General features: G+C 43.0%; 1 protein-coding gene across 3 annotated transcripts in view; it reads right to left on the bottom strand.

The window, feature by feature from the left end:
- RAD54L2 (RAD54 like 2) overlaps positions 1-12651 on the bottom strand; it is a 106671-nt gene extending 94020 nt beyond the window's left edge. For 2 of the 3 annotated variants that reach the window (XM_047775557.1, XM_047775576.1), the window contains exon 1: positions 12461-12651. The gene's annotated coding sequence lies outside the window, so the exon portion shown is untranslated. Of the gene's footprint in view, positions 1-10088; positions 10237-12460 lie in introns of all 3 variants that reach the window. The other variant, XM_047775566.1, reaches the window with a different exon arrangement.
- Positions 12652-13258: the final 607 nt, after the last annotated feature.

Here is a 13258-nt window from a genome sequence, read left to right as displayed (position 1 = left end):
AATCCAAATTGGAAAGGAAGAAGTAAAACTATCATTATTTGCAGATGACTTGATACTATATCTAGAAAATCCTAAAGACACTACCAGAGAACTGTAAGAGCTCGTCAATGAATCTGGCAAAGTCACAGGATACAAAATTAATACAGAGATATCAACTGCATTTCTATATACTAACAATGAAAGCTCAGAAAGAGAAATTAGGGAAACAATCCCATTTACCATCAAATTAAAAAGAATAAATACTTAGGAAAAAACCTACCTAAACAGACAAAAGACCTGTACTCTGAAAACTATAAGACACTGATGAAATCAAAGATGACAAAAACAGATAGAAAGACATACCATGCTCTTGGATTATAAGAATCAATATTATCAAAATGACTATACTACCCAAGGCAATATACAGATTCAATGCAATCCCTATCAAATTACCAAGGACATTTTTCACAGAACTAGAACAAACTATCTTAAAGTTTGTTTGGAAGCACAAAAGACCCAGAATAGCCAGAGCCATCTGAAGAAAGAAAAACAGAGCTGGAGGAATCAGGTTCCCTGGCTTCAGACTATACTACAAAGCTACAGTCATCAAATTGTATGGTACTGACACAAAGAGGGAAACATGGATCAGTGGAACAGGATAGAAAGCCCAGAACTAAACCCACGCACCTACAGTCAACTAATCTATGACAAAGGAGGCAAGAATATACAATAGAGAAAAGACAGACCCTTCAACAAGTGGTGATGGGAAAACCGAACAGCTTCATGTAAAAGAACAAAATTAGAACACTTGCTAACACCTTACACAAAAATAAACTCAAAATGGATTAAAGACCTAAATATAAGACCAGATACTATAAAACTCTTAGAGGAAAACATAGGCGAAATACTCTCTGACATAAACAGCAGCAATATCTTCTCAGATCTACCTCCTAGAGTAATGACAATAAAAACAAAAATTAAAAAATGAGACTTAAAAGTTTCTGCACAGCAAAGGAAACCCTAAACAAAACAAAAAGACAACCCACAGAATGGGAGGAAATATTTGCAAATGAAGCAACTGACAAGGGATTAATCTCCAAAATTTATAAACAACTTCTGCAGCTCAATACCAAAAAAAGCAAACAACCCTATCAAAAAAAGGGCAGAAGATCTAAACAGACAATTCTCCAAAGAAGAAATAGATGGCCAAAAAACACATGAAAAGATGTTCAACATCCTACGTTAAACAGTAGGTATGAGAACCAGGATTTTTACATTAAAAATCAAGTCGTGGAGTTCCCGTTGTGGCTCAGTGGTTAACGACTCCGACTAGGAACCATGAGGTTGCGGGTTCGATCCCTGGCCTTGCTCAGTGGGTTAAGGATCCAGTGTTGCAGTGAGCTGTGGTGTAGGTCGAAGGTGTGGCTTGGATCTGGCATTGCTGTGGCTCTGGCATTGTCTGGCAGCTGTAGCTCCAATTCAGCCCCTAGCCTGAGAACTTCCGTATGCTGCTGGTGTGGCCCTAGAAAAGACAAAAAAAAAAAAATCAAGTCTTGGAGTTCCCTTCATGGCTCAAATGGTAACGAACCCATGAGGACACAGGTTTGATCCCTGGCCTCACTCAGTGGGTTAAGAATCTGGTGTTGCTGCAGCTGTGCTGTAGGCCAGCGGCTACAGCTCTGATTTGACCCCTAGCCTGGGACCTTCCGTAGACCAGGAGTGCAAGCCAAAAAAGCAAATAAATAAATAAATAAATAAGAAAAGAAAAAACTGGGGAAATATTAGTCATTATTGAAACTGAGTGATGAGTGTATGGGGTTCATATACTATACTCCCTGCTGTTGTATTATATTTGAAATTTTCCATAATAAAAAGTCCACTCAAAGAGTTCCCTGGGTGGTGCAGCAGGTTAAGGATCCAGCATTGTTACTGCTGTGACTTAAGTTGCAGCTATGGCACAGGTTCAATCCCTAGCCCCAGAACCGGATGCCACAAATGTGGCAAAAAAAAAAAAAAAAAAAAATTCCACTCATGCAGCTTCCCTCCCTGCACAGATGATGGGGAATGGGGAATTAGTCAATACAAGGGAGAACAAACATCAAGAAAAAAAAAATCTTTGTTCAGGCAACAAAGAATTCACCTCAGATGTAGAGTTCAGGAGAAAAACAGGACCAGAAGCCAGATCGAAAAGGATTAAGAGATACAGATTTTTTTTTTTTTTTTTCTTTTTAGAGCTACATCCACAGCATGTGGAGGTTCCCAGCCAGGCCAGGGGTCTAATCGGAGTTACACCTGCTGGCCTGCACCATAGCCACAGCAAGCCAGATCTGAGCTGTGTCTGTGACCTACACCACAGCTCACGACAACACCAGATCCTTGACCCACTGAGCGAGGCCAGGGATGGAACCCACAACCTCATGGTTCCTAGTCGGATTCGTTAACCACTGAGCCAGGAACTCCAAGACTTGATTTTTAATGTAAAAATGTGGAGAAAAGAGAGGGCTAGGGTAGCAGGAGAGGCCAAGAGCTAAGCAAAGTTACTATAGTTCTACATTGTATATAGGTAAAAACAAAAAGGGGAAGGATGGAGGACAGAAGGTGCTAGAAAGAGATAACTGAGTAATCAATTAACTGGTCAATCTATATATGAAGCAAAAACATGAAAAGATGCCGATCCCCCTCAATAAGGAAATGTAAATAAAAATTAGTTAACTAGGAATTTCCATTGTGACTCAATGGGTTAAGGAACCACTGCTGTCTCTGTAAGGATGCAGGTTCAATTGCTGGCCTCACTCAGTGGTTAAGGATCCAGTGCTGCTGCAACCTGCAGCATAGGTCACAGATGTGCCTTGGATCTGGTGTTGCCATGGCTGTAGCACAGGCCGCAGCTACAGCTCCGATTCAACCCCTGGCTCAAGAACTTCCATATGCTAGAGATGTGGCCATTAAAAAAAAAAAAAAATTAGTTAACTAGGTTTCAATTGTCAAAGATTAAAGTTATTGATAATGTTCAGTGTTAGAGGAGAAATATAAATTGAAATAATCTCTTGAAAGTTATGTGGTAAATGCTAGTAAAATTTTAAATATGCATAACCTTTGATGCATAAATTCCACTTCTAAGAATATATCCTAAGACATATACAAAGAACAGAAAGATGTATACAATGTATATAAAGAGGTACACAAAGATATATACACAAGGATGCTTGTAATTGCAAAGAAACAGAAACAAATGTCTCTCACCAGGGGACTAGGAAAATTGATACAAATATATCTTACCTGTAACTACTTAAAAAGATACAATAGGAGTTCCCACTGTGGTGCAACAGGATGGACAGCATCTCTGCAGCCCCGAGATGCAGGTTCAATCGCCAGCACAGTGCAGTGAGTTTAAGGATCCATCACTGCCAGAACTGTGGTGTGGGGTGCAGCTGTGGCTTGGATTCAATCAATCCCTGGCCTGGGAACTTCCATGTGCCATGGCTGCAACCATAATATAAATAAATAAATAAAAAGATATGTGTCCTAAACATGGGGAAATGCCCAAGGTAAAAGCATTAATTGAAGAAAAAAAGCAAATTATAGAAAAGTAGATATACTGTGATTCTATTTCCATAAAAAAAGAGGAATTACTTTATCTCACAGACACACGGAAACACAAATACATACCTATTAGCATACACTGTGCAAAAAAGTGTGGCTAAATATAAACCAGATTCATAATGGTGGTTAACATTGAGACAGGGGATTATGGATTCCTCTCCTTATTTAAAAATGCCTAAATTTTACCTCATATGTTAACTGCATAATCAGAAGGGAAAAAAAAAAAGTCAAGGACTTTCCAAAAACAAGAATGATGAAAGTGTCATGACAGGAAAGGGGAAAAAATCAGGAGCACAAGTCCTAAACTGAGGTCACAGGTCAAGGATAAGGGAGATGGACAGCAGGTCTAAGGCCTGAGGGAAAAGTGAGCCTTGGTAAACATACAAGCAGCTGCTGTGGGAACTGGGACCCTGAGAATGCAACCCAAGAGCACCTGGAGAGGCAGAGAGAGCAGAACACAAGTGAGGCAGTGGGAAGTGCTAACAACAAAAGCAGTCCATTTTCCTGACTCCCCAGCAACACTGGGCAATCTAGAGGCAGCAAAAGAAGCAAGGAAAGAGAATTGTGTTGGCAACTCGCAGAGCAGATAAAATGCAAAGTCAAGCAGGTTGTCAGACCTGAGGAGGGCAGCACTGAAACTGTGAACCATGGCAAACCAGATCCAAATTAAGGTAGGAGGTGGATCAAACAGTGAAAAAGAGAAAGATGGAGAGATGGGATGGAGGAGACAGACTGGAAAGCACAATGAGAACAAAGAGCCAAAACTCAATCCAGAAATGCACCTAGAGGATTCTTTCCCAAACTCCCCTTTTGTTCCCAATTTCTATACATTATCATACTAGGAGGAAGACCACAATTTGCATCACTGGCCTCAAGTGCAAAAAGATCTCCCACCTAGTTCTGGGTGTTTTTCATGACCACTAGGGATCTGTGAGGAAAGTGAGGGCTCCATTTGGTTCCCCTCACATCCAGCCCTTCCAGTGTTACTAGGCTGCTCTACTACTACCTTCTTTATGGGTATGGATATCCTCTACTGGCCAGAGGCCTGTAGTAGGGATGACTGTCACCCCAAACTGAAGCCCTAACACTATTCCCTGGGAACATTAAAAAGGGTCCTAGGAGTTCCCGTCATGGCACAGTGGTTAACAAATCTGACTAGGAACCATGAGGTTGTGGGTTCGGTCCCTGGCCTCGCTCAGTGGGTTAAGGATCTGGCGTTGCCATGAGCTGTGGTGTAGGTGGCAGACACGGCTCGGATCCCACGTTGCTGTGGCTCTGGCGTAGGCTGGTGGCTACAGCTCCGATTCGCCCCCTAGCCTGGGAACCTCCATATGCCTCGGGAGCGACCCAAAGAAATAGCAAAAAGACCAAAAAAATAAAAAATAAAAAATAATTTAAATAAAATAAAAAAAATAAAAATAAAATAAATAAATAAAAAGGGTCCTAAACTTAGAAAACCTAGCATCAAGTCCCAGCTTTTCTTACTGGCTTTGTGCACTTGAAAGCAAGTCACTTCACCTCTTGGCCTCTGCTTCTTCATCTATAAAATGGGGATATCTGCCACATAGGGCTGTTGGGAGGATGCAGTAAATGCATACGAAAGTGTTTTATAAACTATAATATCATAATATGTGAAGTATACTATAGTAAAGCAAACATTTTTCAATTCTACCTATATATGACTTTCATCAATGGTACTATCAAACCATGAATGGATGCTAGAACATTCAATGAGCCTATGCTGGCTGAAACTGTCCCTGTTTTTACTGCTTTTAACCTATAGCATAACAGCTTCTTTTCAAGATTTCAACACTGCGAAGTTCCTGTCATGGCTCAGTGATTAACGAATCTGACTAGGATCCATGAGGATGCCAGTTTGATCCCTGGCCTCGCTCAGTGGGTTAAAGATCCAGCATTGCTTCGAGCTGTGGTGTAGGTCACAGATTTGGCTCAGATTCCTCATTGCTGTGGGTGTGGCGTAGGCCCGCAGATACAGCTCTGATTCGACCCCTAGCCTGGGAACCTTCATATGCTGCGGGTGAGGCCCTAAAAAGCAAAAAAAAAAAAAAAAAAAAAAAAAATTTAACACTGCTCACAAAGTCTTCAATTTAACAGTTGGTTGCCACATTTAAAGTGCTTTACACTTTGTCTCAGTTTTCTGTCTTATTTCACATCAATTTTTATCTTTAATCTAACTACAGTTAACTTTTCATGCTTTCCTTTTCTGTAGTCATCTGCATGAAAGAATAACTGCATTATGTAGGTTTCAATAAAGTTCCTCACACCTGGCCAGTGGGATTGCTATGTGATCTGAACAACCATGAAAATTAAATCAAAGTAATTTAGACAGTATATTCTCAAGTTATTTTACCGCTAAGAAGAACCAAGAGGGTAACTAAATGAATTGGCACAATTCCATTACTTCTAGGGTGATAATTCAGAACACACAGCTTCCCAACAAAGAATATATCAGTTTCAGTGTTAGTGCAGAATTAGGCTGAACAAAGAACTAATATACATAATTTCATAATCACTGAGTTCAAATTCCTAAATTAAGTTTGGGCAAATGATCTTAATATCCTGAATATGGTGACAATGAGCTCAGCTGGGTCTTCAAAAGGTCCATCAGCTGACAAAAGTCACAACATTCTAGTATTAAATCCATTACCCATTCCCAGGAGTTCCTATTGTGGCTCAGTAGTAACAGATCCGACTAGTATCCATGAGCACACGGGTTGTATCCACCGCCTCGATCAATGGGTTAAGGATATGGAGTTGCCATGAGCTGTGATGTAGGGTGCAGATGTGGCTTGAATCCTGTGTTGCTGTGGCTGTGATTCAACTCCTAGAGCTACAGCTCTGATTCAACTCCTAGACTGGGAACTTCCATATGCCATGGGTGCAGCCCTAAAGAGACAAAAAATAAAAAATAAAAAAGCCGTTACCAGAGTTCCCATCATGGCTCAATGGTTAACGAATCTGACTAGGAGCCATGAGGTTGCAGGTTCGATCCTTGGCCTTGCTCAGTGGGTTAAGGATCCGGCATTGCTGTGAGCTGTGGTGTAGGTCACAGACATGGCTCGGATCTGGCATTGCTGTGGCTGTGGTGTTGGCTGGCAGCTACAGCTCCAATTAGACCCCTAGCCTGGGAACCTCCATATGCCACGGGAGCAGCCCTAAAAAGGCAAAAAGACAAAAAAAAAATTTTTTTAATTAAAAAATAAAAAGCCATTACTCACTCCTAGCCTGGAGAGTGATTGTCCGGGGACTTTATAGCCCAAATTGACTGCTCACTGGTTTTCATACATGAGGACAAAGTGCTCAGAGCAGTAAATGGCCAATGGAAGGTCTAGATAATACCCACAAAGAATGGTCACATTCTCTTTCAAAGAAAACGTTTTCCAGACCCAAAGAAACCAAGTAATAGCTCCCCAGCATTGGGGAGTTCCCATCGTGGTGCAGCAGAAACGAATCCAACTAGGAACCACGAGATTGTGGGTTCGATCCCTGGCCTTGCTCAGTGGGTTAAGGATCTGGTGTTGTGGATGTGGCTGTGGCATAGGCCAGGGCTACAGCTCCAATTCAACCCCTAACCTGGGAACCTCCATATGCCATGGGTGCAGCCCTAAAAAGCAAATTGTAAGAAAAAAAACAGCTCCCCAGCATTAAAACCATGAATCGTATGGAATAAGCAACACGTTTTCACAGCAAAACTGAATGCCATTTTTAGTAACCTGGAATTACAAAGGCAGAGGCACTCCAGCTAGGATCGGTTGCAGTCATGAAGTCAGAACACTCATCACACCACCAGCTCCACAAGGAATGATTTCATGTCACTTCATATGCAAAGATCATTCACTTGTTCACTCAATATTTACTGAATAGCTACTCCTATGTCAGAAATGATTAGGTAATGGGATATAAAGTTAAACAACCCAAGGTCCTGCCCTCAAGTAGGTCACAATGTAGGCACTGAAAACACAAAAAAATAATCCAAAGAGTACAGTGAATATGAAAGAAGCTTTCACAGATTGCAACGGACATACAAAGGAAAGGCAATCAGCTAAAACTGGAAAGAATTCAGGAAGACTTTTAAGTGATGGTGGTGCCTGAATTCCTAGTAAATTCAAGCCTAAGAGTCAAACGAGCACTAGAATGGGGAAGAAAATTAGCAGAAGGAATAGCTAGAGCATGCTAGGATCTTCAAAGAACTCACTATACAGCCTCAAGTGACAGGAATAGTGGCAGAAGGGAGATTAGAAAAGAAGATACCAGAGTTCCCATAGCTCAGCGGAAACTAATCTTACTAGTATCCATAAGGACACAGGTTTGATCCCTGGCCTCACTCAGTTGGTTAAGGATCCAGCATTGCCATGACCTGTAGTGTAGGTAGCAGCTATAGCTCCGATTCAACCCCTAGCCCGGGAACTTCCATATGCTGTGGGTGTGGCCCTAAAAAGACAAAAAGAAAAGAAAAGATACCAAAGAGGCCAAGTCATAAAGGTCCTTGTGAGATGCTGAAGTAGAGATATACCAGGATCTAGATGTTCATGTATTTTGAGGCCAGAGGAATATTACTTTTTTTTTTTTTTTTTTTGCCATGCCCAGAACATGAGGAAGTTCCCAGGTCAGGCAGGGACTGAACCCATGCCACAGCAGGGACCTGAGGCACAGCAGCAACAATGCTGGATCTTTAACCCACTAGGCCACCAGGGAACTCTTTTTTTTTTTTTTTTTTTTAAATGGCCACAACTGCAGCATATGGAAGTTCTCAGACCAGGGATTGAATCCGAGCAGCTGCTGTGACCTATGCCAGAAGTGCAGCAACAATGGATTCTTTAACCTACTATGCTGGACCAGGGATCAAATCTGCCCACACCTCTGTATCAACCTGAGACACTGCAGTCAGATTCTTCATCTGCTACACCACAGCAAGAACTCCAATATTATACTTTTACCTGGAGTTAATAACCACCCAGAATGAAGGGGGGATTTGACTAAGACTAGAAGAGATTTAGGGCCAGTTATTTTGAATCATTTCTGTCTGGCTCATACTTATTTTCTCTTGACTTTTTTTTTTCCCCTCTCACAGGGAAAAAATAAAACTGAACAATTCTATAACAAAGCCTGTGAACCTTCTGTTCATCAGAAACATTTCTGAACAGAGTGCTAGATTCTATCAAACTAGCCCAAATTAGAGAAAGATGACAAATCTCTCCAGCATCTGGAGCCTTGCAGGCAAAAAGACTAAAGTCAGGTATCTGATGCCAACAGAAAAAAAACTAGAGAAATATCCTCATCAGGGGCCACACAATACATGATGCTGCCTAGCATACTCTAGCAGTGTCACTGGGAATGCCCACTGTTCCCAAAACAAAGACATACCAAACAGTTACCTCCTGGCTTCCCCATAGAAACTGCCAGGAAAAAAAAAACCTACCAGTGCCAGGAGTCACCTTGGACTTTATAATGTGGACTCCTGCCCACCAGTCCTGGGTAGACTACCTCAACAATACTCTCACCTGTCCATTGTGCCAAAAGGTACACACAGAAGGCTGCCTTCTTTACAAGTCAAGGAAACTGAACCTCTCATCCATGAATAGCAGCCAGCCACACTCCTATTACTGATACTACTGAGAAAAGTACACTCTAGGAGTTCCCGTCGTGGCACAGTGGTTAACGAATCCGACTAGGAACCACGAGGTTGCAGGTTCAATCCCTGGCCTTGCTCAGTGGGTTAACCGTGAGCTGTGGTGTAGGTTGCAGATGCAGCTCAGATCCCACATTGCTGTGGCTCTGGCGTAGGCCGGTGGCTACAGCTCCGATTCAACCCCAGCCTGGGAAATTCCATATGCCACAGAAGCGGCCCTAGAAATTGCAAAAAGAAAAAAAAAAAAAAAAAGAAAGAAAAGAAAAGTACACTCTACATAATGATATACACTACTACTAACAGCAAGCACTAACCACCCATGAAGCACTAGGTCTTCATCACCAGTCCCCACTACAACCTGTAAAAGTTGTATTAGCTCCATTTTACACACACAAAAAAAATTGAAAAACAAGGTGCAGAGAGGTTAACAGCTTATGCAGGTCAAAAAGCAAGCAAGACGTAGCAATGGGATGACTCCAAAGAAATCAAACACTCTAAGACTTCTTTCCAGGAGTTTCTGAGGTGGCTCCATCTGGCTAAAAGGTGGTCGAAAACATTTTTCAGCAATCACCTTGCCTTCAAAGCAACAATTAAAGCTGTTTTTATTTTATTTGATCAAGTGACTTTCCAGATGGATACTAAGAGATACTTCAAATAATTTATTTATTAGCTAAATGCCTTGATTTTAAATTTCTTCCTTTATTTCTGGCCAAAATAGAGAGAGAGAGAGCAAAGGCAAGAATTTCATTTAACTAGATCAGAATGGAGTTTAACAATTAAAGAAAAAAAAGCATTCAAATATAATCTATGCAGTAAAAATTAAGAGGCAAGGAATTTCAAATAGACTGAGTCTTACCTTAATTTTATTCTTCCTATTCTAGCAGACAGCACTCCAAGCCATCAGCAGACACTCCCATCTTACACACAGTGAACCAGACAAAAGGAGTAAGCAACACCTTCATGCTCCCAAAACCACAGTGGAAAGGAAAGGCTTCCTGGGGAACCTAAGCACATATATAGTATTTGTGAAACACAGCTTACCAAGACACACACAGAAACAAAGTGTTTACCTTGGGGTGTGTCTACAGGCATAAACAGATGTGTTTAAATAAACTAATGCAAAAGCAAGCACATACCATTATGAATTTTACCCATGGAAATATATATGAAGATAATCAATTGTCACTAGTCAAAATCAATACTTTATAAAAACTTTATTGAACGGTTTTACAGATTAAAAGTTTGATATGCCTGAATCACTTCTTCCTTCATAGACCTATAGCCATTTCTAAAATATGAACCACTACTATTAAAACGTGAAAAGTATCACCACTGTGGCGGTGCCCAATACAGTGCCTGGCATAAGTCAATAGATATTGGTTTATGAAAGAATAAAGTATTTAAGATAAAAAAATTAAAAGAAAGAGACAGAGAGACATACAGAGAGAAAGAATACAGTTTAAGGGAAATGTGTAATTTCTTAATGATTAAGGGAAAAACCAATCCCCAGAACTATCAGTACAACAGAGAGAAATGGCCAGTATTACCCTCATATCTAATCTAAAAACTTATACTCTATACTTCAATGAAGCAACACACTTCCTAATGCTCTAAACAAACTCGAAATGTGCAATGATTCGGACACTTTTTTTTTTCATATAGGGTTTGATATCTCATCTACAGAGACCACACCAACTTTTGCCTGAATACTGAACACAGATCTCTGGTGCATAGCTCAGGTGTTTGGAGTTTGCACACTGCGTTTTAATGATACAGACGCATCCAGTGTACATATCAAATTCAGTGAAGATAGACAACACTTCCAGTGAAGATAATGTCCTGGGAGATTTGAAATAAAAGTCACTAAGATTTAACAGATTCAATGTAATGACTTCATGGTAGTAGGAGAAAATGAAGCTTCATGGATATAGGGATATAATTAGTTTTTAACAACATAAACTGTTAGAGTTTTCACATTAAACAATGACACAGAAATTAGTGAAAAGAGGCTTAAAGTAATTTAATTTATGAGAAATGGATTGAAAATCCCTAGAATCTACATATATTATGGTGTCTAGGTTTATCTAACATCATAAACAATAGCCATAATGCTGAAAAGAAAGTATAAGTCACAATTCAGAAACAAAGGAGAAAAAAAAAATGAACAGAGAAAGGCTTTGGATCCAAATACCACAAAGAAATTCTTTACTTAAAATACTGTCAATTGCAGCTATCATTCTGACTTGGAGTGAGAAGAAATGGTCCACACTGTCTTCCTCTCAGGAACAAATTCATTTCAGCCCCAAACACCCCTTCCAGCTCCATCTACCTTAGTGCCCAGCCACCAACACAGTCAGCCACATCCACTAGCAAGCGACAGGAATTCTAGCAGATCTGAGTCACCCCTCCCCCGCAGTAAGAGGTCATTTTCTATCAGGAAGCCCACTCTGCAAAGGTCCCTTGTTCGACTCACAGGCTGCCATCGCCATGGCCCTTAAAAAACTAATTCTCCAACCTCAGTAGCCTACCAACCCTTCTCTATACTCTCCAATTCACAATTCTGGCTTCACCCTAAGTGACACCCTGTAACAAGTTCCCTGCCGGAGAACCACTCAAAGCCAGGAGCATCAGGACCCTAGAGAATCCAGCTCTTTGCTCAACTCCCCTGTGCCCAACTGAGCTCCTGCCTTTCCAGGAAATAATCACCGGTTACCTCAGAGAAGCTAAACATTCAATACCCTACCCTTCTCCCCAGCCAGACCCCGGTCTGCCAAGTTCACAGACCTGCGCGGGGCGGGGGAGGGCGGACAGACGCATCTCCATTCGCCTTAGGGACCAGGCACACTGAAGCCCCTAGAATTCCAAACGCAACCCCCGCCCCCCCGCATCCACCAGCTACGGTCAGCCTCCAGGGCGTCTGCATCAGGCGCCAAGAGCGCACGCCACTAAAGTTAAGTCTTCGTGCCCCAGTGACTCCCTTTCCCGGCTACAAAAACCCTGAATACCAAAGCCAACAAGGCCCCGGGTAGAGGCCAAGACCCCTGCCAAGCCTCAGGCCACTGTTGCTTCCCAGGTCGGATCCAGTGCCCCAAGGCCCGGGCCACCGGGACCAGCTTGCTACCCCAGGCCGCTGAGCGCCAGGAGCCCGGGCCGCTTCCCCACTCGGCCCCCATTGTTGCGGGTCCCGGCGGCCCAAGCAGGGAGCCAGGGGCAGGCAGCAGCACTCACCTCCCGCGCCGCTGCTCCGGGCCGCGCCGGGCCGGGCAGGGCCGACTGGCCTAGCGTTCCGCTGTGCCCGCCTTTGCAGTGCCTGCAGCAGCGGCGGCGGGGTTGGAGGAAAGCAGCTGGCCAGGCCCGGGCGCCACGGGCTGGCTCTAGCTGAGCGTCGGTCTTCTCCGGCGGCGGCGCTCGCAGCCTCCGCTGGCGGTCCGCGCCAGAAAGCGTCCCCTTCCCGGCCCGCGCGCCCGGCCGCCCGGACGGGAACACGCGCCGCCGACAGGAAAGTTCCGCTGAGAGGCTAGCGGAGGCCGCTGTTCCCGGTACCGGATGGACCGCAATTCCTCCCTCAACAGAGCTGTCTATGCTAGAGATAACTTTTTCAGGAGTGAATGAGGCGCGGAAATTCCAGGCCAGAAACCTGAGAATGATTTTAGTGGTGGATCCGACAGGATAAGTTTGCACCCCCCTATCCACCAGAGAGGCACGCTAGCTGATCAGTGCTTCAGTTGAGCCTCGGTTCCTCTTCATTCCTTACTTGGGGATAACTTCAGAGGCTTGTTAGGATCGAATAGATGATCAAAGTACCTGGCGGGGAGATAAGGGGCTCAACATTAGGGGTCGGGCACTGCTGATGCTGCCAATGATGACTGCTACTACTGGTATCGCCTCCTACAGAGGTTGGACACAGCCCTCAGTGACGGCTGAAATTGATGCGCACTTTGTAACTCTAAGTTTTCCCCCCTCCACCCCCACCTCCCTTCAGGTTTCCTGTTGACTGAAGCTGGAAAAGAAGCAAGGACAAGAAAC

Source organism: Phacochoerus africanus, chromosome 1 (genome assembly GCF_016906955.1).
Source record: "Phacochoerus africanus isolate WHEZ1 chromosome 1, ROS_Pafr_v1, whole genome shotgun sequence".
In the NCBI taxonomy this organism is placed as follows: domain Eukaryota; kingdom Metazoa; phylum Chordata; class Mammalia; order Artiodactyla; family Suidae; genus Phacochoerus; species Phacochoerus africanus.
Note: the sequence above shows the minus strand (reverse complement) of the source record. Positions and strands in the feature narration are given on the sequence as shown.